This window comes from Gavia stellata, chromosome 34 (assembly GCF_030936135.1).
Source record: "Gavia stellata isolate bGavSte3 chromosome 34, bGavSte3.hap2, whole genome shotgun sequence".
Taxonomy (NCBI): Eukaryota; Metazoa; Chordata; class Aves; order Gaviiformes; family Gaviidae; genus Gavia; species Gavia stellata.
The window spans coordinates 82,033-105,096 of record NC_082627.1 but is presented as its reverse complement, the minus strand read 5'-3'; the positions used below and the strand labels follow the sequence as shown (position 1 = coordinate 105,096).

Genomic DNA, 23,064 nt, shown 5'->3' with positions numbered 1-23,064 from the left:
GGTAGAAGAGTTGGGAATGAAGGAGTGAAATTGAGCCAGGGAAAAAGGGTGGGCGGAGGCCTTCCATGGGGAAAGAGATAAGATCTTCCACCAGCCCCACGCTTCTTCCACCCTCAGCCTTTGCAGTTGCACACTCCCGGTCTGCCCACTTGCCTTTGCCACTGTCACGTTTGAACAAGGCCCACACATGTCTTGGCACACCCAGTGTAAGCTGGCCTCCACCAAACCTGGAGCCCACCTGGCCTTGGAGGCAGGGAGAGGCCAGGTCCCCTCTGCCTGGGGCTGGGCACAGCTTTTCCCTGGGAAGCCTCCTGAGGAGCGCTCCTCCTGTGTGTCAGCCTGTGGCCTGGCATGGGTGGCAGAGGGAGAAGGGCTGCTGGGGCAGGGCTGAAGCAGCTCAGCTGGGAGAGCGTTAGACTGAAGATCTAAAGGTCCCTGGTTCAACCCCAGGCTTCAGCAATGATTTTCTCCCTTAGATATTGGCAGAGCCTGTCCTGCTTCCCCCAGCCCTGCTTGCTCCTTCACCTCTTGCCAGAGCACAGTCCCTGCTCTGCAGCTGCAGATCTGCAGCTTAGAAGGAGCCTTCCTCCATGACTCTCCATTCAGTGCTCTTTTAGGGTGGTTTCCAGCTGCCCCTCCTCCCCTGCTCCACAGGGATTGGGATCTCTCCTCTGCAAGGGTCTCTTCAAAGACCCTACTCCTCCTCTCCTCTTTGTCATTCTCAATGGTGCACAGACTGCTCCCCTCATCACATACCTCCTCAGTTCCCAGGCCAGAGGCCGCCATCCACTGAGTCCCAGGGAGGGGCACTTCCTGGAGCTGAGGCCTGAAAGGCAGCATCCTCCCTCTGGATGTCTGTGGCAGCGAGACCTCTGATGTGCCCAGGACAGTTGATAAAGCCATGCTGAGGATCATCCATTGTAGTGCATGGGCACCAGAGTTGTTTAGTCACATGCTGTGCTGAGCAGAGTTTCTTGGCCCCCTTTGCCCCCGCAACAATGATTAATGAAACATCATTTGCTCCTTTCTGGGCATCGGCCCCATGGAGACGGAAGCCTGCCCTTCACCCCACCTCCAGGAATGCTGGTGGTAAATGGATACAGGGGGAGGCCAGTACCTGGATGAGGGGCTGTGAGATTTCTGCCCCCATGTCCCCCCACCACACACCCTGGGGTGTCATCAGAGCCTGAGGGAACCTCATCCCAGGGAGGGCATTTCCCTCACCTTGTTGTTCTGCTCCTGATGTGGAGTTGGGGACAGATGTGACACAGAGGGGTGTTGCCCTGGGTGGCAGAGGAGGCTGAGGGGTTTTCTCCTCTCTATCAACCCCTGAGTGGGTCAGAGCATGGGAGAAGTGCCTGCAGCAAGAGCCTTCTCCTGCCCCATCACCCTGCAGAGACATTGAAGGGGCCGTGCTCTGCACTACAGCCCTGTGCCAGGATCAGGCCCCAGTGGAGGTAATACTGATTTCCCCCATCTCAGGAGGATTCAAGTGCTGTTTTCTGCAGAGGGTCCCCAGGCACCCAGGGGACAACAGGGTTATGCTTGTTATAGACATGTAATGGGACAAGAGTGTCTCTCCTGTCAAGGGGATGTAGCTCAGTGGCAGAGTACCTGCTTTGCATGTAGGAGATCCTGGGTTCAATCCCCAGCATCTCCAAGGGTGGTTTTCCTTGACTCCCCAGCATCAGGCAGGTACAGGCTGGAGCTGGAGCACTGCTCCTCTCCAGGTGCTGTGGGCCTGCTGTATGGGATCACCGGGCTAAACCTGTTTCGGAGCACAAAGGCGAGATGCATGGAGTTGTGATTCAACTCAGCTTTGTCTCACCTTGACAAATCCTTATCTATGCAGAGGTGACTTGGGGGGAGCTGTGGAAACGGCTCAGCCCAGGGTTGCCTGAACACTGCCGAAACCCGAATGCAGCCGTGAATGATCCCTTAACAAACGAAATGCCCTGAGTACCATTCCACCACTATTCAGTAACTTTGCGTGCTAGACATCACTAAATTACCATACAGACCAAGAAGCCTGTGGAATAATTGCTGGAGGTAATTTAGGAATTAAATTTATATTAAAGATACAGCATTGAAGAAATCTTCAGGGTGGAGTGTGGCGAATATGCAAGGAATCCATCCCACAGAAGTTCCCTAGGCAACCTTAGATGTTGGCAACACCAGGGGAGCTTGGTACGCTGACTCTAAGAGAAACTGCACGGAGGGTGGAGTGGAGTGAAGACACCGCAGCCAGGCTCTGTGATAAGACGGAAACCGGAAGGTACTATGGAACTGACAAGCTGCATATTTACTACCCTGAGCTGCATATTTACCACCCTGAGCCAACAGTCTGTCATTTTTTGACAAAATACTATCCTTTGGGTGAACTTTGCTCATTATAATCTCATTATAATACCAGAAAACACACCTCCATCCCAAAGCTACCCACCTCTAAGGTGCGACCACCCCTCACTGAGCTTGCACTCGGCATTTTTCTTAGTCTATACCTTTAAAAGTAAACGAGAAACTTTTACACCAATTACAATAGAGGTATGTATGACTAGAGTCACTCAAGCTCCACCTTGTAAGGACAAATAATATAAAAATGCCTCAAGAGAGGAAGGATGCCAGGGAAGATACCATCGCAGACCACCTCTGACACCTGGGATCAGTCAACGGGCTGAGCCTCTCTTCCCCCCTACAGGGACGCCTTTGGGTAAGATTCGAACACTTGGTTATACCAAGTGCTTCCCCGGAAAACTTAGAAATCTCTACAGAGTTGCTTTATAACTTAACGCGTTTGTAGCTGGGCTATATTACTCATATTCTTGGTATTTGCACATGCTTTGCAAGCAGTAATTCTATCACCGGCAATCCAAAAGAACTTGTGTATCTGTTGCTTCAATAAACTGCACTATTCACTAATCTAGCCGTGAGAGTTCTCATTGAACGCCACCAAATCCCTTAAGTGTGGCCGTACTAGTTCATGGAACGCGACTAGACTGAAAGTGTATAGTGTTATGAGTGTATCTGTAATTGGGAGAGTTCAATACATTGAATGCGACTGGACTTGTAACATCCTGATGGTGTTACGAGTGTATCTGTAATTGTGAGAGTTCAACACATTGAATGCAACCGGACTTGTAACACAGAAAAATTGGGCATCACTCAGAATTGAAGCCTAGCTGCCCCCAGCCCCTCTGATATCTGAGGACAAGCTGGAACACGAGGGGGTTTATTTTCTGCCAAATTGCCTTGCCCTTTAACGCGACAGAGCCGAGCCATCAAGGCACCAGAGATAAACATTCGTGCATAAGCCTGCCCCCACCCATCAAATCAGGGAATAAAACCCATAAGGTTTGGGCAGAAAAATGGGGAGAGTCGCTTTTCCAAGGATACAGCTGGCCTGTAGGAGGTTCTTTCCCCCTTGTCCAGAACGCTGTACAAGGTAACTTCCCAGGGATTAAGAGGCCTTCTCTGAGAGAGAGCTTAAGTGATTAAGAAACATACGTATGTTATTTGGCATGCTTTAAGATCGTGATTAGTGCACTCTTTTTTTTAAGGTATTAATATCTAGCGCGCTTGTGAATTGCGTATTTAATTGCAATAGTACATTCCTCCATTGTATCCATAAAAGAACCTTCAATAGTGGCGTATTGGACCTGTGAGTGAAGTTCAAATAAATTGTTAATTTGAACCTGACAGTGAAGTTTTTCTCTCCGTCACACCTGACCTGCCCTCCCAGGGCCTGTCTGTGGGGTGAGGAGGGCTGTGCCTCTTTTGAGCCCCCTCTTGGAAGAGAGGCAGGCAGCTGGGCTGGACCTGAGCTTAGGTCACTGCCCTAGACCACAGACCCACCACACACACTGGCCAGGGTCCCTGCTTGGCAGCATGCTAGGAATCCTTTCTGGCTGCACTGAGAGATACGGTATGAGGATGCTGGTCCAGCCCAGGTGCCCTTTGGGACCAGGGCCACACTGCCCTTCTGGCTTTCCAGTGGTAAGGGTAGGAGATTGTCCTATCTCTATGTCATTTCATGACATTTTGGGGCCTGAACAGTATGGCCCTGCAGGCTGGGTCTGTTCTCCAGAGCAACACAGGATCATCACTGTGCCCCAGACCTGTGCTTGCTCCTGCAACCCCCAAGCACCTACCCGAGGGGCAAGACAGTGAGACCCCAACCTTCTGCACTGCTGCCCCACGCTGCGCAGAGTACCGCTGTGGAGAGCCCACGGGAAAGCAGCATTCCAGGGCAGGAACCCCAAGGTGGTGGATGACATACATGGGGACTGCAAACACAGTCTCCATCCCCTGGGAAACTCCCACCGGGGCAGGCTCCAGCCCTGCATCTCCACAGGGAGAGATGGGCCCAGGGCTGGGGATGGAGGGGCTGGCTTCAGGGCCAGGGGCTGCAAGTAGGAAAGCTCTAGGGACCAGGGCAGAGGGGTCTGTGAGCCTGTGCTCCCCCTGGACCCCCAAGGGTCACTCCAGGTGTGGAGGAGCTCCCAGAAGGGAATGGGGCAAAGCTGCCCTGGGAGAGGCTGCTGGTAACAGCTGCCTCCTCCCCTCTTCTGCTCCTGGACCAGATCCTGCTGTTTGCAGTGCTACCAAGCTGTGGATTCTCCACGCAGGAAGCCCTGCCATGGACACGCACGTTTCAGCCTGCAGCAGAGAAGCCCATAAAAGAAGAGCTGGAGGCCTGTCAAGACCCACTAGTGGGAGCAGGGAGGGCAGTTTGGGCTCCAGGTTCCTGCCCAAGGGTCAAACCCTTCTCCTTGCCTGGCTCCTGTGTGAAAGGTTTCTCTGCCCATGGGAGCTGGGTCAGGTGAAAGCACCAGCTGAAGGAGAGGGACCTTGGCTCAGTGCCCAGCAGTGCCTGTTTCAGGGGAGGAACACAAAATACCCTCTGCCATGGAAATGTGCCCACGTGAGCATCCTCACAGACAGGCCATTCTGCAGGCCAGGGGCTGGACAATGGCTTTGGGCTGCAGCCCACGTCTCCTGGAGATCCTTTCTTCCTCTCCTTGGCCTCTCTCCTCTAACTCCCACAGTGCTGAGGGAAAGGTCCCCCCATCCCCCCTGCTCACATCCCCTTGCACCTGGATACAGGTAGTGCCCCAACACAAACCCAAACTGCGAGGCAGCAGGAGGGCAGGGGTGGGGGCTGGAACACAGCAGGAGGAGAGGGTCCCAGGGCTGTCATGGGGTCTTACAGCCCCTGCCCAGGAAGGAGGCAGCTCTGGGGCTGTGACAGGAGTGCTTGGGGTCTGTGAGGGCCCAAGGCAGCAGAAACAGCCCATGGACACTGGGGTCCTGGCAGAATCAGCAAAGGGGTAATCCCAGCCTCATGTGACCCAGCAAGTGGCTCTGAATCCTTTGCCAGTGCAGTGGGGAGCAGAGCTGCCCACTGTGGGAGGTGATCTGTGGGACGTGATCCTCTCTGGGACTGGCTGAGGTGTTTAGGGCACTGCGGCCACCTTAGCGATCACTTCTGTGGGGCCACAGCCCCAGGCTCACCCCAACACAGAAGCTCTGTTGTGGCCTCTGTGCTGTGGGACCAGCATGGCCCGGGCAGGACCTGCAGGAAAGAGCAACTGGGGAACCCCGGGGTGAGGAGGTGGGTGCTCCCGCCAGAGTGCAACACGGGACCTTGCAGAGAGCCATTTTTGCTGGAAACTGTGGCTGACAGTCTGGAAATGTCTCTGTCAGCAGGAATATTCCCCAGGGACCATGAGCTCTCGCAGCCCCACAGCCTGACCCCGAGCCCACTGTCCCGAAGACGTGCCCCTTCCCCACTGCCATGTCTTCATGCTCTGCTCCCCCCAGTCAGCCTCACGGAGATACCCCGACAACCTGGGCAGGCAAGCGCCAGCTCTGGCTCAAACCCCAAAGCCTTTTAATAAGAACACACATGAAGGAATCATGTAAAAGCAGGGGAATAAAAATGGAGGACATGCCCGGCTCTTTCTGCTGCCCGTGGAAAAGGGAGACAGTTCCCTGGTGCTCACGGCTCTCCCAGATGCACAGACCTCTCCTCCCTCCCGGCTGCACCCAGCTGCACGGCAGGGACGGGCTCTCCTGGCCCGCGGCTCAGGGACTGCTGTGCACTGAGCTCTGCTGTCACAGCCTTTGTGTCCTCAGGGGGATGTGCCAGAGACACCTCTTCAGCATCGTCATAGCCCGTGCTCTCTGGGGACAGGCACCAGGCATCTCCCTCAGCTCCAGGGGCCCCAGCACTTCTCGGGGAGTGCAGGTTTGTCCCTGCAAGCAGCAAGGCAGGCCATTGCACGTTCATCCCATGGGCTGCCCCTCCTCGTCAGTACATCACCTTCCTCCCTTCTCCTCAGCAGTCCTGAGATGTTCAGCTCCCTCTCCCACCCATGGTCCCCCCAAGGAAAACTCCCAGGGCAGGTTCCCCCGTCCCAGGAGGTTGAGCTCTCAGTATGACAGCAATTCATCCGGCACCAGGGATGGCACCCCAGGAACCGGCAGTGCTATCTTTCCCTTTCACCTCCAGGTGCATCCCTGGGCCCTTCTGCCTCCTCTGGTGCCCTGGGCATTTCCCAGTCTCCCTGCCCAGGGGCAGGATCCTCCCCAGGGTCAGAAGCCTCCCTGGCATCATCATAGCCATCTACTGGGTAACCTCCGGCCAGGACAGGGATGTCTGAAAGGAGAGGGGAGCTGGTGACAGTGAGAAGATACATCCTGCAGAGCAGAGGACGGGAGCATGCACAGGGACATGGGGCTCAGGCACTGGTGTTGGCAGCACCACAGAAGACTCCCCATGTCCTCCCCAACTCTGACAGTGACACTCCGTGACACTGCTGTCCCCCACATGTCTGCAGGGAGGAGAGATACACCCCTTCCAGCCCTCCGTTACCTGGTGCTGACCCTGGACCATCCTCCGCCTTGCTGTCCCCAGGGTAGTGCTGCAGCTTGGTCAGGGACCCCTCTGAATAGGAGCCTGGCGAGAGGTGCAGCGGGTGTGATGGGAGTGCGCTCTGCTGACCCAGCTCATGGTCAGTGCTGCTGGGGACGGGGGACCCACAGAGCCAGGGCTGAGTGGGGAGGAGGGCTCAGGACTCACCCTGCTCCCCTGGGACAAACTCTGTCTCAAAGGGGCTCCCAGACATGCCCTGGGACAGCCCCTTCCCTCAGCCCTCAGGTGTCACCTGGGATGCAAGGGCAGGCAGTGAGGGGCTGTCCCCTGCTGGGACGGGCAGAGCTGGTGGGGAGGAAGCTTCTGGCCTGGGCCAAGGACCTGGCTGCTCTCCCCACAGCCCCCACAGCCCCAGTGCTGCAGGGACTGTGGGGCAGGGGCCTGCAGGGGGTCATCCCTGGATGGGGAAGTGGGGAAAGAGCCCTGAACATGTGCTCCCTGGGAGGGATGCACACCCACCTGAGCGACTGAACGTCTCCTGTTTCTCCCACGCTGGGCTATAACTGATCTCCTCATAGACAGCCTCAGGGAAGGTCTCCCAAGCCCTCTCAGAGCCTGTGGACAGAGGCAGGGCTGGACCAGGAACAGGCAGAGAGGGGATGGGACCCAGCTCTGCTCCCCCAGCCCCGTTCACCTGGGCCAGACTGCCACTGCCACTTCCTCAGTAAGGGCAATGTCCCCATGGAGGCGGTCTGGGGCAGCAACACCCTTGCATGTTCCCTTCAGACGTAGCCCTTGTGCCCCTCTGGCCCCTGGGTCAGGTCCCTGGTGCTGAGCTTGGAGCAGCTCCCACCTTTCCTCTCCCTGTGGAGCTGCCCTCTCTCTGCCCCATGGATCCATAGCATGGTCCATGCTCTACTGGGGGGAGGTCAAGGTTGGATGGAGGAACAGCCCAGGAGCCTGAAACCATGGGGATGGACCCTGCTGCCCCACGTTCCTCCTGGCATCTCCCCTGACCCAGAGCCTCCTCCAGCACTGCCCAGAGTGCTGCCAGTGGCACATCCTTGTCTGTCTCCCTTCTCCCATCAGCCCCAGCCCAGCTCTGCCATTTGTCTCCTTGCCCCATCCTTGACTCCCCCCGTGTCTGGACTCTCTCTACCCCTTGCTGCTGGTGGCCCTTAATCAGGCAGTCCATGGGGCAGTACATGGGACAGCAGGCAGAATACACTCTTATCCCCCAGGTTCTGCCTGTACCACTCACTGACACCCCACAGCACCCCTGGCTTTGCCAGGAGGCGTTGTCCCCTGCAACCATGGGGGAAGGACCCACCTCTGCACCCAGCCCTGGCACTTCACACTTGCCCTGCCAGGAGGGCCAGGAGCAGGCAGAGAAGGCCTCCCAGGATGATGCAGATGACGATGGGCAATGAGACACTCCTGCTGCTGGTTGGATGGTCCTGAGTGGGATCTACATGGGCAGGAACACAGAAAGGGCAGCACCAGGCCTGGGAAAGGTGCATGACTGGGATACTCCAGTCCTGACCCCCATTACGCTGGGCGTAGGGGATCCCAGGGTTGAGTAATGGGGAAGCTCTCACCCTGATGGGTAAATGACAGCCCTCCCCCCCTGCCCCTCCCCGCCCCCCCCGCTTCCCCGGTGCCTCCTCTTGGGAGTTTCACACGCCAGCAAGAAACCCCTTCCCTCTGGCTCTGGGTCACAGCTGGCCCCAAGAAGACCCAGTGCTGGCAGGGAGGACAGGTTACCTGTTTGGGGGGTTGGTGCTGCTGTCCTGGGTGCAGCTGCAGGGGAGGAGAAGGACAGCTGGGCTGAGAGGGTGTGTGTGAGGGTACCAGAGAGCCTCCCCTCTGACACACCATGTGTATATGTGTGTACATGTGTACGCGTGCATATGGAAGCATCCCTGACACATTCCACCCAAATTGCCTCTCCTGCAGGGCTGCTCAGGGTGGCCAGGACAGATCCCAGGGCCCTGCTCTGTGTCATGGGCAGGATGGCGCAGCCAGCCCGGGAGATGCCCCTGAGGGTTGCACAGCCCTGTGGGCAGAAGCTGGAGGACATCCAGCCCCACAGAAGCTGCTGCCCACTTGGGAACAGGCTGCCATAATCTGCAGGGACGGTCTGGCTCTCAGGATCTCTGGGGCCATGATAGGACCCAGTGGGGGAAACTCCTTCCCCAGCTTCTTGCCAATACACCTGTGAGGGGTCTCAGCCCCTCCGCTCACCTAAGCAGTTCACGGCAGTGTCCTCCTTATACCGGCAGGCATCGCTGTCCCCAGGCTGGGCCCAGCAGTCCTGCAGAGACGGCTCTGTCCCCCGGCACTCCACCTGCTCCAGCCAGATGGGGCCTGTCCCCTCCCCAAATGCAGCCTCATTCAGAGCAGACACTGCGGGGCCACAGCCCAGCTGCCTGCATGCCACCTCGGCATCCCGCATGTCCCAGGAGTCGTCGCACACCGTCCCCCAGGAGCCGCGGTGCCAGATCTCCACTGTGCCTGAGCAGCCGTTCTCGCTTCCCATGGCACGAATCTTCTCCCTGTCTGGAGAAGGCAGAGAGCTCCCAGGGCAGCGGGACAGCAGGCAGAACCTGCCAGGTGAGAGGGGCATGCAGAGGAGCAGCTACCTGTGCAGCTTGTGGAGTTTGGGCACAGGGTCCCTAGGGCCGGGGGTGTTTCTGGCCGTCTCCCTGCAGAAAGAAATGGTAGGGTGAAGGGGCTGCTGCAGGGGGTCGTGCAGCAGAGTGTGGCTGAGCTCTGCTCGTGCCTCCCCATGCCACCTCGCTCACGGCAGCAGCTGAATCCTGGTCATTCAGGGGACATGCACGGCAATGTGGGGGACACTGACTGCTCATCCCCAAAGGGAACCTGGTTCACAGAGCAGCAGGAGGGTGTTCATGGAGGGGACACTCCTTCGAGCCCTGGCTGGTGTCTTCTGAGACCTTGCCTGGGAACACCTCTGCTCCCCTGGGTGCTGCTGGGAGCCCGGCTGGCAAGTGCTGGTGAATGTGTGTGGCTCTGAGAGCTGAAGTCCCATTTGTGCCACCAGCAGCAGCAGGGTCTGGCATGGAAAGGAAAAGCCCCTGTGGGTTCTGTCTCTGCATTTAACCAGGGAGGAGGAGCTGGGGTGATGCTGGTGCCCGGGTAGCTCAGAATTACCATTGCAGATGATGTGGGTCTCATCTCGCAGGTCATTGCACGACTGTGGGTCCCAGGGAGCGGGGAGACACTGCCAGAAGGAGCTGTTTCTCTCCCCACATTCCACTCGATGAAACCAGGGAGGGCCAGACACCCTGCCGTAGGGCAGGCGTCTTTCCAGGAATACTGGAAAGACATCCCCACAGCCCAACTCTTTGCATGCCAGTTACACCATTTTGGTAGTCATTGAGTTGGAGGAAACGCTCCCCCACGTCCCGTTGTAAAAAACCGGGTGCCCCGGTGTGCGGGCACCCGGAGCAGCTGTTGCTGTTCTCCAGCCTCAGGTCCATGAACTCTGGAAGAAAGGGGAAGGGGCTGGTGTGGGGCTGTGAGAGTAGAGAAGCCTCTTCACCTCCCAGGCCCTTAGCCAGGCACGGGCACAGCTAACAAGTCCCCTTTGCAAGCATGGGCAGACACAAGTCCCTGACAGACAGACACCCTTGCCCTCCCCATTAACTGTTGGGGATGGCTCAGCTCCCCAGGGACCCCTGGTGGGACTGAGGGGACCCATGCGTTGGCAGCCTGGGGATGGGCTTGGGCAGGGGCTCAGAGACAGCCATCAACAGTCTTAGCCGTTACCATCTCTCCCCGTGTCCTGGCCTCCCCGGGCACTGGGCTCCCAACACAGCTCCTGGCACAGACCTGAGCAGACGACTCCTGCGTCCTCTTTGTGCCCGCAGTCGTGCTGCCCCCAGGACCCTGCCGGGCAGTCCCAGAGGGTAGCTTCGGCCCCGGAGCAGTTCACACTATCCAGGCAGATCTGACCAGAGCCTTCCCCAAACTGAGCAGAGCCAACTGCCTCCACTGCCCCTCCGCAGCCCAGCTGGTGGCAAACGACTGCGGCATCAGACAGGTCCCAGCCATCATCACAGATGGTCCCCCAGCTGCCCTGGTAGTAGATCTCCACTCTTCCTGCACAGCGCCCAGTCGCATTCACCAGCCAGACCTGCCACCTCCCTGCAGTGGGAAGAAACCCCAGCTGCCATCAGGGGCTGGTGCCCACCCAGCTCAGAGCCTGGGGGGCCCGTGCAGTGCCACTCACCCCAGCAAACGACCCCCACGTCCTCTGCAATCCCTGCTCCTGGTGCACTCTCAGGCAGGGAGGTGTTGCAAAGGGTCAGGTTGGCCTCGTGCCCTGCGCACCGGACCCCTCGCAGCCCCACGGGACCCGTCCCTCTCTCAGCCTTCGGGGGATTGTAGGCTGTCTCTGCCTCTCCGCACTGCAGTTGCCGGCACACCACGCTGGCCTCCTGCACGTCCCACTGGTCATCCAGGACTCTGCCCCACATCCCATGCTGGAAGATCTCCACTCGTCCGTCGCACCGGCTCCCTCCACCCACCAGCCACAGGGACATGGAGCCAGCTGGGCCTGCGGAGAGCAGCCATGCCCCAGCCCTTGGCAGCACCAGGGACCCCAGCAGCCTGTGGCATGTCTCCAGGCTCTGGCACCCTTGCAGGGCCTTGGAGCTCGCCTGCCTGCCTTCAGCCCTCTGTGGGGAGCTCCTGGTCCAGGGCTCCATGGGGCTGGTTTTCCAGTCCCTGAGTGTTCCTGAACCAGGCGCCAGCTTTGCTGTTGGTGGGGCACAGACACACGGCATGTCCCTGCTGATGCAGGTAGGTCAGCTCCCGCAGGAGGCAGCAACAGCCAGCAGTGGACTGGGGATGGGCAGTGCTGGGCAGGCATTTTCCAACCTCAGCGCTGGCATTGGCACTGCTGAGACACCAGGCACTGCCCACATGTCTCTGCCCCTCTGCATCCCTGGGGATCAGGGACTGGAAGCCTGTGTCCCTGGCAGGGAGCAGAGTGAGGGGGGCCTGTCCGAGCACACAGGACAAGTTTGGAGCTTGTGCTGACCAGAAGCAAGGGCAAAGCCCAGCCCTGCTCTGCAGCTCAACCCCCTGGTCTGCTGCTGCTGCTGGGGGCACCTAGGCAGCCCTTCTGCGTGTGGGATTGGGTTGGGCTCTGTGTGACTCTCTGTGGGATGGGGACAGGGCTGACTGCAGCCTGAGGGTTGGACATGAGCCCTACAGCCATGTCCCTGTCCCATCCCACCGTGGGAGCGCAAAGGATCCAGGGCCTGGCGATGGCCCTGGGGCCTGAGCTGCTGCCCCGGGGGGCAAAGACACCTGCCCCTGTTCAGTCCTCAGCTTTCCCACAGCAGAGCAGTCACTCTGAGCAGATCACTCCTGATGAAGCCTGGCACTGCCACAGGGTTCCCTGCTTTGGGTGGCCATCTCACTTGCAAGGGAAAAATGGAGTTAATCGAGTGTTTTCCCAGCACTCACCTGAGCAAAGGACAGCAGCGTCGCTCTTGTGGGAGCATGGCGAGGCCCCCAGGGCAGTCACTGGGCACTGTCCCAGGTGGGCTTTAGTCCTGTCATGAGTGTCATGAGTCTCTCCAGATGGGGCCAGTGCCTCTTCCAAAATGCCCTCCTCCAGGAAGAGACTCAGCAAATGCACAGTTGAGCTGACAACAGAGAATGTGGGAGTCCAAGAGATCCCAGCGGGAGGCACAGAGGGTGCCCCAGGTCCTTTGCACCTGGACCTCCACCCTCCCCTCACACGCTGTGCTGCCGTTCACCAGCCTGAATCCTGTGTACTCATGGACACAGAAGGATGAGAGATGGTGGACTTGTGCTCTTGCTCCTTCAGGAGCTGGAGGAGAGGCCACATGAAGAAGAGCCTGCCATCCTCCTCCTTATGCATGATTTTAGGGCTGCAGACAACCATATCACCCCTTCTGTCGTTGTGCCCCCTCATGCCCAGCACTGCATGCCTCTTGGTGTTTAACACTCCAACATGAGTCCTTACGTGTGCAGGTGGCACCAGCAGCATTTGTGTGGGTGCAGGGCTGGTCTCTGCGGGAACCCCCGGGGGCAGAAGTTGAGGGAGTGTTCATTCCCTGCACACTGCAGCTCTCTGTCCCAGATGGGACCAACTCCTTCCCCAAAGTGAGCTGCCCTGGGAACGGAGAGGGCTGCGCCGCACTGCAGTTCCCCACAGACCACGCTGGTGGCTTTGGGACCAAAGTCTGAGTCACAGACAGTTTTCCACTGGTTCCCATCATGGATCTCCACTCATCCTGAGCAGGGATTGTCGCCTCCAACCAGCCAGACAAATCCTGGAGCAATCAAAGACCCCTGCAAGTTCTCAGAGCCCTCTGGCAGTTACATCTCCACATCCCACCTGGTCTGCAGGGTGGCAACAGGCAAAGAGCCCTACGACCCACCCAGCAGCTCCCGGTGGGTGCTGATGGCACAAACACAGCAGGGACACCCCACCACTCCTTAGACATCAGCACAGCACTTGTGAGTTTGCTTCTCTCCCAAACCTCTAGCTGTAGGCACTGATCAGACAAACTGCTGCTGTTTTGGAGACCCTGGGCTTCCTGGCAACACCCAGAGCACTTGGGGCCTGGGGAGACTGGCCAAGGCACTGTTGGCTGCTGCAGCCTGATCTGCCCACTGAGCTCAGGGTCTGGCTGAGGAATCCCTTGGAATCTCCAGAAACATACCCTTCTCTCAGGATTGTCTCAGGCTGTTGGGACACTGCTGTTAGAAGGGACGTTTAATGGGGTACAGGTATGGCACAGCTATATCTACAGCCAGTGTCTGTGCCAGCTCCCCACTCTGGCACCTGCCCAGGGAGGGGGTCCCCAGCCAGGGCCAGAGTGCACTGCCAGGCACGCACACCCCCATTAACAGCCAGGCTGAGGGCAGGAGAGCAGGCAGAGGAGCAGCCCTGGGCTGACACAAGCTCTCAGTGCAAGGACAGTCCCTGAGGACAGTGCAAATGCTGGGAAAGTCCCTGTGGCACAGGGCAACTGGGGTCTGGGGTAGGCAGGAAAGGTTGGGCAGCAGGTTGGCACTGCTTGCATGGGGCCATATCTCCATGGGCTGTAACTCATGGGGTGTCCCTGGGAGAGGAATGAGGTGCCACGTGCGACCTTGTTACTCTGCCCAAGACCAGCACTGCTCCCCTCTGAACATCCCCTTTGCTTAGGCTGAGGCTGAAGGACTTGTGTCTGCCAGGAAGAACAATCCAAAAGTCCCTTGTCATCTCATGCCCTTCCCTGGGGCTCTGGGAGGCCGCTTGAGCAGATTCTGGTGCCTCTGGCATGGTGGGACCTGGCCCCTGGCAATGCCAGACAGGTTCTGGCTGAATGGCAGGAGAAAGATGGGAACCAACAGAAACCAAGGGGAAAGGAGGGGGATTGTGCAGGTTTTGGCTGGGATAGAGTTAATTTTCTTCACAGTAGCTAGCATGGGGATGTGTTTTGGATTTGTGTGAAAACAGTGTTGATAATATGGAGATGTTCTAGTTACTGCTGAGCAGTGCTTACACAACGTCAAGGCCTTTTCTGCTTCTCACACCACCCCACCAGCGAGTAGGCTGGGGGTGCACAAGAAGTTGGGAGGGGACACAGTTGGGACAGCTGACCCCAACTGCCCAAAAGGGATATTCCATACCATATGATGTCATGCTCAGTATATAAAGTAGGGGGAAACCTGGCCGGGCAACCGCTGCTTGGGGACAGGCTGGGCATCGGGTGGAGGGTGGTGAGCAATTGTTTTAATTTGCATCACTTGCCTTTCTTGTTTGTTGTTGTTGCTGTTGTTGTTATTTCCCTTTTCATTACAATTTTTATTATTATTATCATTATTATTATTATTATTTTATTTTATTTCGTTTCACTTATTAAACTCTTCTTATCTCAAACCACGAGCTTTCTCGCTTTTACTTTTTTTGATTCTCTCCCCCAACCTGCTGGGGCAGGAGGGGAGTGAGCGAGCAGCTGTGTGGTGCTTCGTTGCCAGCTGGTCTTAAACCATGACAGTCCTTTTTGGCGTCCAACGTGGGGCTCGAAGGGTGTCGCATTAAAGGACTGAGCAATTTGGCAGAAAATAAACGCCCTTGCATTCCAGCTTGTCCTCAGATATCAGAGGGGCTGGGGGCGGCTAGGCTTAGATTATGAGTGATGCCCAATTTCCTGTATTACAAGTCTGATAGTGTTCAATATATTTACATATACACAAATATATGTATATATATGTATATATATAGTATCCTAACGATTATGGATGCTCTTGAAACTCCATACACTTTCATTCTAGCCGCGTTGCATGAACTATCACTGCCACCCTTAAGGAATTTGGTCGCGTTCAATGAGAACTCTTACGGCTAGATTAATGAATAGTGTGGTTTATTAAAGCAACAGATGCACAAGTTCTTTTGGATTCCCGGTGATAGAACTACTGCCCACAAAGCATGTGTACATACCAAGAACATGAGTAATATAGAATGGCTACAAACACGTTAAATCACAAAACAACTCTACAGAGGTTTCTTAATCTCCCGGGGAAACACTTGGTATAGCCAAGTGTCCGAATCTTACCCAAAGGTGTCACTATTTGGGGGGAAGAGAGGTTCAGCCCGTCAACTAATCCCAGGTGTCAGAGCAGGTCTGTGATGGCATCTTCCCTAACACTCACCCTCTCTTAAGCCTTTTTGTACTATTTTTTACTTTACAGGTGGAGCTTGAGTGATTCTAGTCATGTATTTCTTTGTTGTAGTTGGTGTAAAAGTTTCTCGCTTTGCTTTTAAAGGTATAGACCAAGAAAAATTCAGAGCGCAGGCTCAGTGAGGGGTGGTCGCACCTTGGAGGTGGGTAGCTTTGGGATGAAGGTGTGTTTTTTCATAGTATAATGAGATTATAATGAGTATTTTGTCAAAAAGGTGACAGACTGTGGGCCCATTCCCAGGTACTCCACTACACACCATTACACACACTAAATAGGTTATTGTATCTTTGTACAGCACCATTGTTGTTGACTGGGTACATATCCTAGTTATCAGGGTGAGTCTCCGTCTCATTGTTCCATAGTACCTTCCAGTTCCTCTCTTATTACAGAGCCTGACCGCGGTGTCTCCACTCCGTTCCACCCTTCGTACAGTTTCTCTTAAGAGTCAGCAGACCAAGCTCCCCTGGCGTTGCCAACACCTAAGGTTGCCTAGGGAACCTTTGTGGGATGGAACTCTTGCATGACCGCCACACTCCACCCTGAAAGCTTCTTCAGTGCTGTACCTTTCCTAAAAATGCGAATATAGATTTAATTTCTAAGTCACCTCCAGCAATAATTCCACAAAGGGTTTGAGATAATAACAGATTCAACAGAGCATATTAGAAGGGATTTCTATCTGTTAAAATTTACAGGTCACAACATTGATTCATCTGTTCTTGACATTAATTTGATCTGCACCATGCTCTTCTTTTTGCTGTACCTGTTAAAGATTGGTGTTGGCTTTTTCAGTTTGCTCTGCTCTGTAGTGATTAGTGATGTTTTGCCTGGGAGATTTGTTTTCAAAACGCTGACCTTGAGCTGGGTAATCTGGTGTTTGGTCTCTGCACTGAAGCTATTACTGTACTTCAGGTACCATCTCGTGGAGCCCATTAACAATTATACTCCTTCCTCTGAGAGGTTTTTTGTGGAGGAAATACAGAACGGCACCCTTGCTACCTTCTTCTGTGACGTTGTCTCCCTTGTTACAATGGCTTTGCAATACCTTGAACATCCTTGGGTAGTTAAAATATGTCTATTGGTATTCCTTAGAAATATTGCTTCAGTTTTGTCTAATGTTAACAAGCAATTTAGGAATATGACCCAGGCTCCGCCTGGTCATGGGTGGCACGGCTTGTGGGAGAATATGGGCAGGTATCTAGAGAACTTCTCACTTCCAATGGTCTGGAACTTCACTCCTGAACAACTACAGGATCCTGATGAAGTGGTAGAATGTTTGAAAAAAAAATGCCGTGGCTACTCCAAAGAGGTACAACTTACTGCACTGTGCTGGGCCCTGGCTAGTATCCACCAAACACTGCTCGATACTATGCAGCACCCCCAGGAAGAAGAGAGGGGAAACAAACCAACAGACACTGTGGCTGAACCAGGCACTGTATCAGTCGCCCCTATAACTAAAAAGAAACAGTGGAAGCGGAAGTCAGCTCGTTTAGTAAGGAAGGAAGAAGCTTCTCCTAAGAGGGAGGAGAAGAATCAGAAGAGGCAGCCTGTTCTGCGGCAGAGCAGCCAGAAGGACAGGAGGAGGAAGAGATTGAGATAATCAATGAGACAGAAAACACCCGCTCCCTATCCCTGAGTGAGCTGCGAGATATGCGAAAAGATTTTAACCATCAGCCAGGTGAGCTAACTCTCAGCTGGTTGTTTCGATGCTGGGATATTGGGGACAGTAGTCAGGAATTAGAGGGTAAGGAAGCCCGGCAGCTGGGATCCCTTGCTAAGGATAAGGCCATTGACAAAGGGATTGGAAAAAAGGCAGGAGTCCTCAGTCTTTGGTGGTGGCTCCTATCAAGTGTGAAGGACAGGTATCCCTTCAAGGAAGAACTCGCAAATTCTCGAAGGATATGGACCAACATTGAGGGGGGCATCCAGTATCTGAGGGAATTAGCTGTGTTGGAGGTGATCTATAATGACCAGGCATCCAAAGACCCGGATGAAATCCGGTGCACACGGTCCATGTGGCGAAAGTTTGTATGAAATGCAGCGACGTCATACACCCAAACCCTGGCGATAATGAGCTGGACAGACAGTGAGGCACCAACTATAGATGAACTGGCCAGACAACTCCAAGAATGTGAAGATAACCTTGCTCCCTCCATGTGTGCTTTTGTCTCGGCTGTGGACAGACACAGACTGACTCAAAACATGTTTGAGCAAGCTGAGAAGGGTAGGTTTTCCTCCCGCACTCCAACCGAGGCCTCAGCTATTAAGAGTCAGGCTTTTCCTGATCAAGGGAAAGGGTACCGGTGCCGCACACCATGTGCAACCCTGTGGTTCTTCCTGCGTGAGCAGGGGGAGGACATGACAAAGTGGGATGGTCAACCTACCTGGAGACTAGAAGCTTGGGTGCAGGAACTGTAAGGGAAAACAACAGCCAAAAAGCATCCATCCAGGAAAATTACTGCTCCAGTGTCTGTTGGGCAGAGTAGAAAGGCTGACTGTACTTTTGATCCTGATGAAGAGACTTCTGTTTTGCACTTAAAAAAACAAGTAATGAAGTCTCAGACAAGGAATAGAGGGGCCCTGCGTTCGGTCAGGCGGAGGAAAGGGACAATCGGGTTTACTGGACTGTGTGGATTCGATGGCCTGGCACATCAGCCCCACGGCAGTAGAAAGCTCTAGTGGACACCGGTGCACAGTGTACTCTAATTCCATCAGATTACAAGGGGGCAGAATCCATCTGTATTTCTGGAGTGACAGGGGGATCCCATGACATGCGGAAACAAACTTCACAACTCAAAGAGTTATAAAGCAGGCATGTTTATTGCAGCGCCGGGTGCAAGGGGATTTCTCCACAAAGCTTGCACACAGGGTTAAAATCATGACAGGTATTTAAAACAGTTAACAAAGTTAGTTACGCCTACTGGTGCTACCCCTTAATTAACTATTGGTTAATACTTTTCTTACTTCATCTTAAAGTTACAGTTCTCTTTTAATTCACCATGCATGCTCAGAGAGTAGGGGGCTAAATTGGGTTGGGGCTTCTCTAGCTAGGAGGTGTGTTTTTTAGTATTAAAATGAGATTATAATGAGACAAGTTAACTCTAGGGCACTATTTTGCCAGTCCATTCTATTTTTCTATGATTTGTCCTTGTGCTAATCATTATTGCTAGTTAGCAGAGAGTCAGTGAAGACAATCTTTATCAGCAGAGTCAGTGGAGGCAGTCTTTATCTCTAATATGTCTAAGTACCAGGTGCAGTTGTTACAAAGTATCTTCTCTACATTTTTCTTTCTTACTTTTAACCCTTGTTTCTCAAAATGCCCTGTAACACCCAAGAACTGTCTGTGTTGGAGGCTGAAGTAAGCCTAACTGGGAATGAGTGGCAAATACTCTGTGGGGGTGGCTACAGCAATGGAAGCAGAGCAACTGGCAGCGCAGAGGTAAGCCCATCTGGGCTGCTGAGTTATGACAAGATATTGCTGCTCGGGTAGAGAACCTGATTGTAAAAGTATGTCACGCAGATGCTCACATACCCAAGAGTCGTGCCACTGAAGAACATTGAAACAATGAGCAGGTGGACCAGGCTGCTAGAATTGAAGTGGCTCAGGTGGATCTGGACAGGGAACATGAGGGTGAGCTATTTATAGCTCGATGGGCCCATGACACATCAGGACATTTAGGAAGGGATGCAACATGCAAATGGGCTCGTGATGGAGGGGTGGACTTGACTATTGATGCCATTGCACAGGTTATCCATGAATGTCAAACATGTGCCATAATCAAACAAGCTAAGCGGCTGAAGCCTTTTTGGTATAGAGGACGATGGCTGAAATATCAATATGGGGAAGCCTGGCAGGTTGATTATATCACACTACCACGAACCCGCCACGGGAAGCAGCATGTGCTTACAATGGTAGAAGCAACTACTGGATGGTTGGAAACATACCCCGTGACCCATACCAATGCCCGGAACACTATCTTGGGCCTTGAAAAGCAAATTTTATGGCGACACGGCACCCCTGAAAGAATTGAATCCGACAATGAGACTTATTTCTGAAACAATCTTATTAACACCTGGGCCAAGGAGCATGGCATTGACTGGGTGTATCACATCCCCTACCATGCACCAGCCTCCGGGAAAATTGAACAATACAATGCACTGTTAAAAACTACACGGAAAGCAATGGGTGCTGGGACATTCAAGCATTGGGATGCGCATTTAGCAGAAGCCACTGGGCTAGTTAACCCCAGAGGCTCTGCCAGTCAACCTGGCCCTGCCCAATCAAAACGCTGCGCACTGTGGAAGGAGAGAAGATCCCTGTAGTACATATAAGGAACCGATTGAGAAAACCAGTCTGGGTTATTCCTTCCTCAGGAAAAGGTAAACCTATTCGCGGGGTTGTTTTCGCTCAGGGACCTGGGTGCACTTGGTGGGTAATGCAGAAGAATGGGGGAGTCCAGTGCATACCTCAAAGTGATTTAATGCTGGGTGAAAATAAGCGATGATTTGAGTTGCATGTTATGGGAATTGCTATAGCAGGAACCCATTGTTGCTAGCCGGGCTAGGAGCAAGAAGAGGAGTTCATTGCAATGTTAAACCTTATAACCTGGCCCAAAGGGACCAGGGGTGGATATTGCCATGGAAATACCTTTAAATTGTTGTAACCCATAATTTGATTTGCATGTTACAGGAATTACCATAGCAGGAGTCACCTGAACCAATGGAGGACAAGTCTTACAAGAAGCAGTGCAAGTGGAGCAGTGACCCGGCCTGAGCTGGCTGCCCAGTAATTCCATGCAATACACCACCTTTCCTGTCCTGAGTGACCACCATAAAAGATGGAGCCCAAGGTCATGGACAAAATGAACTCAATGGACATTTTTTGGACATTTGTGGATTTTTATGGACATTTTACAGACATTTCACAGGGGTGATCCATAGACTAAGGGAATGATGTCTGTGTACTATATCAAAGGATGGGAAAGGTGATGGTAGGTAATGAGAATGTATTGGATAATGTGCTACCTGAGTATGACATAAATGGTATGCAATAAGGGTTGGCAAATATACTGGGTTTGGCTGGGATAGAGTTAATTTTCTTCATAGTAGCTAGTATGGGGCTATGTTATGGATTTGTGCTGAAAACAGTGTTGATACACAGGGATGTTTTAGTTACTGCTGAGCGGTGCTTACACAGCGTCAAGGTCTTTTCTGCTTCTCACACCGCCCCGCCAGCAAGTAGGCTGGGGGTGCACAAGAAGTTGGGAGGGGACACAGCTGGGACAGCTGACCCCAACTGCCCAAAAGGGATATTCCATACCATATGATGTCATGCTCAGTATATAAAGTAGGGGGAAAGCTGGCTGGGCAACTGCTGCTTGGGCTGGGCATCGGGCAGAGGGTGGTGAGCAATTGTTTTAATTTGCATCACTTGCCTTTCTTGTTTGTTGTTGTTGTTGTTGTTATTTTCCTTTTAACTGCAATTTTTATTATTATTGTCATTATTATTGTTATTTGATTTTATTTCATTTCACTTATTAAACTGTTTTTATCTCAACCCATGAGCTTTCTCTCTTTTACTTTTCCTATTCTCTCCCCCATCCCACTGGGGCAGGGGAGGAGTGAGCGAGCGGCTGTGTGGTGCTTACTTGCCAGCTGGGCTTAAACCACGACATGTATTTACAATCAAATTGTTTTCTGGCAAGGGAAACAAGGCTTGAACAATAATAATCTGTCTGGCGATTTTCCAAGGCTGCTGAATATTCCCAGTCCCTCAACAGGGCAGTTGTAGGGAAAGCCCTGTAAGAGTTAACAGAAAAACACACTACTCCTATGATTTTCGCAACTGGAAAAGCTGGGGCAGCTCAGGGGCCTCTGGGAGTCAGGGTGCCCAGGGTGCCTGGGGGCGTCTGTCTCCATCTCCTTCCCCTCCCCAGCGCTCGGGTCCCTCCCGGGGCTCCCCTTTCAGGGCCCGGCTCCAGCTGAGTGGGACCCCATCGCACCGGGCGGTTTGGGGCTCCCCACCACCCCTCCTTGGCAGCCCCAGCCCTCCCCTCAGCCGAGCTGCAGCTGGAGCAGAGACTGCACCTCCCGAGACTGACATGGCTGCGGGGGAGCTGAGTGCGTGGAAGTGACAGCTCCCAGCCTGCCCTGGAAAACAAGATGGCCACCAGGCAGCCCCATGCCCCAGGACTACAGCTCCCAGCATGCCCTGGGGCACTCCTTCCCTGCAGGGACATTGCCCCTCGGTCTGGCCTGGCCCCCCCGCAGGCACCATGGCTGCCTGCAGGTACAGGCAGCTACCCTGTTTGTTGAGCGCTCCCCAGGAGCTGCAGCACCAGGCAGCTCACAAAACCACACTGCTGGCAAGACCTTGAGAACAGCTTAATTCTGGGCAATTTTTCCTCTTTTTAGGCCTGCTGGTTAAAGACTCATCTGTCGAGAGGTGGCTCAGGACCACGGCAGGGCCAGTGGCGCTGCTTTCTGGATCCCGTGGCAGCACTAGGCAGAGGGACAGGAGTTCAGATCCTGGAACTGGGTACGTGTGTGGGTCCTCAGGGTCACCCGCGCCTGTTTTTTCCCAGCAAAGCCCCAGCTGGTGCCAGCCCCTTGCTGCAGCACCAGGGCTGAGGCTCAAGGAGCTGTGCATTTCTGCAGGCGCCGCACCCTACCGGGCCCCACCGCCGGCTGCCGCCTGCCCTGGGCTTTCCACTATTGTCTCCATCTCTGCTTTCTGCCAGTGCTGGGGGCACCACAGAATGTCTTGCCCGCTCCCCACGGCCATCCTGACCCATGTCTGCAGTTTGTACATGGTGTCCACCTCACACAGCGGGTTTGGGGGTGGCAGGTCTCTCTCGTGGCACCCTGGGACTGCGGGCAAAGCAAACCCCATCCCTCCCTTCCACCCTTTGTCCCCAGGGTGACTAAGTGGAGACACACTGAGTGCTGGAGAGCGGCCTGCAGGGAGGTGACAGGCGTTTGCAGAGCAGCACTGAGACCTGCCTGACAGCAAAGGCGCTCGGTGGCCACAGAGCAGCCCAGGTGAGCTGGTTCTCTTGGAGGCCAGCAAAGCAGCCTCCCTCCGCCCCTGGTTTTAGTGAGATATGGAGCAGTGCACAGGTGTTTCTCAGGCATGCAGGCCTGAGGAGGGTTTCCCAGTGCCCCCATGAGAGATCCTGCTCCAGGAAGCGCCTCCCCATAGAGCAGAGGCCATATCCAGCCACCTGGACCTGGGTACAGCTGCCCTGAGGGGTCTTGCAGGGAGGACAGGGTCATCTGCCTGGTGGCTGTGGCACAGAAATGATGAGCTGAAACCCTGTGGCCATGGCTGACCGGTTCAAAGTCTCCGAGTGCCTCAGCCTTTCTCCCCAGGAGTGTTTAATCCAGGCACGTTTTGAGGGTGTGAAGATGGATGCTGGTGGTGTCCTGGTGGCTCTGTCTCACTCCCACCTCAAAGT

The 23,064-nt window shown here is 54.4% G+C and overlaps 1 non-coding gene and 1 pseudogene across 1 annotated transcript; one reads left to right on the top strand and one right to left on the bottom strand.

Annotated features, from left to right (window-relative positions):
* The first annotated feature begins 1,588 nt into the window (after positions 1-1,588).
* TRNAA-UGC (transfer RNA alanine (anticodon UGC)) lies at positions 1,589-1,660 on the top strand. The gene has a single exon. It is a non-coding gene; the product is annotated as a tRNA-Ala (tRNA).
* Positions 1,661-6,488: 4,828 nt separating this feature from the next.
* On the bottom strand, positions 6,489-11,442 carry LOC132320186 (antigen WC1.1-like; annotated as a pseudogene).
* Positions 11,443-23,064: the final 11,622 nt, after the last annotated feature.